The following is a 4,840-nucleotide window of genomic DNA, read 5'->3' as shown; positions in this document are numbered from 1 at the left end:
TATTCACACACACTTCAGATGAGCAAATTGTGAATTCAAAACATTTTTGTTGATAGCTAAAGCTCAACTGACAGATCAAGATGAGTTGCGCAGACTCGTAGTAAGTAATTAAACATTAGTTTCACTTTTGCTTTTCAAGTCAAAGTTCTTCTAAATGCAGCATATCATGTATATATATATATAAATATATATATAATTATTATTAATTAATAAATGGCAAAAAATATTTGCTTCTTAAATCATCAAATAATCTAGAAAACATTTAATTTAGTAGCTATTTAGATTATCTTAATCTTGATTATTAATATTATTTATATCATTTTAATACAATATAAAATTAAATTAAACAGCCATTTACTGTTATTCTAATTTTTCACATTTGCAAACAAGCCTCAGTTTTTATGTATTATATAAATAATTAGAAAATATTTTTTTTTCTTGCATTATATAAATACTTTATTTTGTATTCACTATTTACTTAAATATATATTTAATTTTTAAAAAATTTAATTTGAATATTCTGATAATTTATTTCTTCAAAAAACTTACATAAAATGATTATTATTTTTTTTTTTACCAAATTTATACAGCAAACCTTTAAGATTGATTCACACGTAAAGCTACTCAAAAGCCAAAAAATTTCAACACTGATTGCTTGTACGACTTCACCACCTCGTAGTTGAAAAATCTGAGTTGCTGCTGAGGTAATCTGAGCTACAATAGTCGAAAAAGAAATAAGAACAGCTGAAAAACATTGACTGATAACTAGAGCATGGAAATTATATATATTTATTTATGCAAGTCTCAGTCAGAGAATATTAAAAAGGCACGTTTAAGATATTATATTGATTTATTTTTATATTAGAAATATTTAAAAAAAAATTAAATGGAAATATATTTAACTAAAAATATTATATATTTGTATTATAATTATGAGATAATAGTTTTCTCCTATAAAATGTCTCTCAAGTCTATCAATTGTTTTGAGATAAGATTATAATGTGCTGTATTCTTCCTTTTTATATAAGGCGGTGACAGTGCCAGTTGTAGAGGTGGCCCTGGTGGTGGTGGCTATCAACGGGTGACGATAATGGTCTACGATGGCGAAGAAGGGTGGCTAATAGTACCGATGATAGCCGATGACAGCCTAAGGTGGGCAGTGGCGGTTGACGGTGGCAGCTTGAAGAGGCTGGTGATAGTAGTGATGGTGAAGGGTGGTGGCAACGGCAAAGGATTCGACCAAATTTGAGGAATTCAAAATACATAAAAATTGAATTAAAATATATAAAAAATTTACACTGTATTTATTTTTTAAACATTTTACACTCATTCTATTTCAAAAGTTATGAATCTACTTTACATTGCATTTAATAATTTATTAATTTAATGGTAACGGGAAGATCTCAAAACAATGATGCCTCCAAATCTGAGTACAAAAATCAAAGGATTTGAACCTTCTCATAAATTCAAAACTTTTTCTGTGCACAGCTGGTCCATTTAAGATATTTGTCCCTACTGAATTTTTTTATTTTATTTTTCCTTTTTTGTTGAGTTACCCAAAAATTTTCTTTTAGTTATTTACCCTTTTTTGTTGAGTGATCGTTACTCACGTTTCTCTTCTTTTCTTCTGACTCATGGGCCCATGGCTGCCTATTCCAGGAATGAGAGAGACTTTATCTCCAACACATCGTAATTACGTTAGGGAGAAGAACCATTAATATTTGAAATTTTTTTTCTTCTATATATATATATATCACTGAATATTCATCAGAGCTTATAAGTGAGGGCATCGATGGGACGAAGAGTAGCTCGTTGGCATGCGGAGATAGGACCGACAGAAGGGGCCGGGTCGAGCTCGCAAGAAAGTGGCAACGAGCTCATTGGAAGGTGGTAGCGACATAGCGATTAGGCGACAATGAGCTCAAGCATGAGCATCAATATCATGGTTTAGGGACCGGCGGGTAGTTGATGAGGTTCGGGCATTTGATGAGGGAGGTGTTATTTTTTAGTTTATTTTGATAATTTAAGGGATATATAGTGTGATGAGCCAGAATTTAATTTGGAAGAATTATTCTTTTATCTTTTAAGAGATAATAATTAGTGCTTTGGATCATAAGTAGTGTACATGATTTTTGGAAAAATAAATAGAGATGTATATATTGATGTTTTGATTGATATTTTTATTTCAACTGGAATCTATATTGATAAAAAAAATTAGGTTGCTCTGATTGTTATTTATTAAAAGATAAAAGAATAAGTCTTCTAATTTAGATTTTAGAGCATCATATATAGGGAATAGTAAAATTTATATGTGAAATATGTAAATTAGATAGTTATGATTGTTATGCATTTAAATCCATCATTATAATAATGCTTTTTTAAAAGAAAATTATGTTGCAAAATAAATTCAGTTTCTCAAAATAATAATTTGCCAAACAATTATTATTTTGATAAAAAATAATAAAATTTATATTTAAAATCATGTCACATCAGTTGCACATATAATAATTTATGTCAAAATTCAAATGTAATAGTTATTATTAGCTTACCTAACTTGGGTTAATGGGTTGAATTCGGGTCCAACTCAAAATTGACATAATTTGAACTCATTTCACTCTAACCTAACCTGTTTAATATACAGGTAAAAAAGATGAACCTAAATTAGACCTGTCTGCAACCCGAATGACCCAAACTCATCCTAATAACTTATGTTAATAATTTTTTTTTTGTAACATGTTAGTTATAGAGTTTAGATTAATTTACCAAGAATAAGAACAACATACCAACAATCATAAGAATTTACAAAATAAAAACAATTAAACGAGTTACTATCAGGTCAATATCAAGTTTGCGAGTCAACTCAAACCCTTTCCGTTAATTAAATGGGTTAGAATTTAGGACCCGAATTTAACTAGTTTATTAAACAGGTTTATTCAAACTCAGATTATTTAGGCCAGTTATGAGTCAGATTATCGGGTCGAATAATTTATTGAGACCCAAGACTTTTTTATAATATTTCTTTTATCAATAACTAATTCAATCCTATTTTAAGTATATATGAACCTTCTCAAAAATTTAGATCCTTAATGTTATTAATTTAGGACCCGAATTTAACTAGTTTATTAAACAGGTTTATTCAAACTCAGATTATTTAGGCCAGTTATGAGTCAAATTATCGGGTCGAATAATTTATTGAGACCCAAGACTTTTTTATAATATTTCTTTTATCAATAACTAATTCAATCCTATTTTAAGTATATATGAACCTTCTCCATAATTTAGATCCTTAATGTTATTAAGTTCATCCCTTAAATCATTGGCTTAACAAATGATTATGAGGGATGTAATGAGGATTAGTGGATTCTAATAATTTTTAATTAAGTAAAGAAAAAAGATTATGTCTTATTAGGCAGAGAGAATCCTGCCCAAAAAATTGTGTTCTCACTATATTAATTTAAGGTTAGATATGCGCTCTTTAATTTTATTTAATTGTCTTCGTTACTTTTCTTCTAAGCCACAAATCATTATTATATTACCGACTTTTTTTTTTAATTTAAAAAGAAAATTAAAAGCCATAAAATGCTAAATTTGCCGACCAAATTAATTAATTAGAATAAATCTCCAAATTCTTATTTTAAATTTCAAAGTTAAAATAATTATAATAAATAAATTAAAATTCAACTTACATTCATTTCAATATAATTTATATTATTTAAAAGATTCAAATTTATTTATTTGTTTTTCATTTTAAATTCCAATTGAGTGTGCATGATGAATATTGAGCTAGGGGTGTCAATATTTGACACCACGGGAAAATCCGGCCCAAATCTTACACAAAAATTATGGGTTATGGTCAATCTGCTTCGCAAATGGGTCGGGTTTGGGTTCCAAGATTTGACCCGTTTAAAAAAACTGGTTGAGTACGGGTCAATTCTCTAACCCGAAATTGACCATTACTAACCCAAAAACTGCTTCGTCAGCCTTGTCATGCCGTCTCATCTCACCGCTAATTTGTGTCAATCGTCAAGTCTCGTCATCGTCTCTTCTCACTGTGTCGCGTCTGGCGTCAGCTCACCTATCTGCGTCCAGTGTCGTCCACGTGTCATCCATCACCTGCGTGTCGCCAGCCCTCGACGCTGCTGATGGCGTTGCCTTTGCAGTAGCCATTGCCGTCGCTGACCCGGGTTGGCGAGTCTTGTCAGGTTGATCCGGATCCGAAGTGGGTTGGCTTCAGGTCTGAAAAAGTGACTTGTTTGCAAGAACGGTTAAAATTAACTCATCAAGTTAGACATTTTTTGAGTGGTTAAAATTAACTTATCCATCAACTTGACTCAGTTACACTCCTACTCGCAAATCGCTTGGATTTTGGGCGACTAATCACTATATCTTCAGTTACAAGTTAGAAGGATGGCCGTTAAAAAGGTGTTTAATTAAGTGTAGGCGTCTAGGCACCTGAATTTCTCTACTTAGTAAATTCAGATGGATCTTGTGTGGGTGGTCTGTATTAGAATATCTTTTGACTTGCTCAATCAGGCACATGGCAAAGTAATTGTTTTTTAAATAAAGTTTGGAAAATTAGGATTTGTCTCATAATTAGTGCTTATCATAATTCCTTTTAATGGATCTTCGCTTATGACGGCCATGAAAACTCCGTCTCGACAATGTGATAAATTATTCTGTGTGGATATGAACGTCATCCAGAGGTAAATCAGAACGCACAACGTGATCACTTTTTTATAGTGCATCATTTTGTATGCGAGGTGACGTGGTGCGTTCTGGTTCACCTCCGGACGGTCCAGTATCCGCACAGAATAATTTCTCCAAAGATGGATTGATACAA

This window comes from Dendrobium catenatum, unplaced genomic scaffold, assembly GCF_001605985.2.
Source record: "Dendrobium catenatum unplaced genomic scaffold, ASM160598v2 fragScaff_scaffold_493, whole genome shotgun sequence".
NCBI lineage: Eukaryota > Viridiplantae > Streptophyta > Magnoliopsida > Asparagales > Orchidaceae > Dendrobium > Dendrobium catenatum.
Note: the sequence above shows the minus strand (reverse complement) of the source record.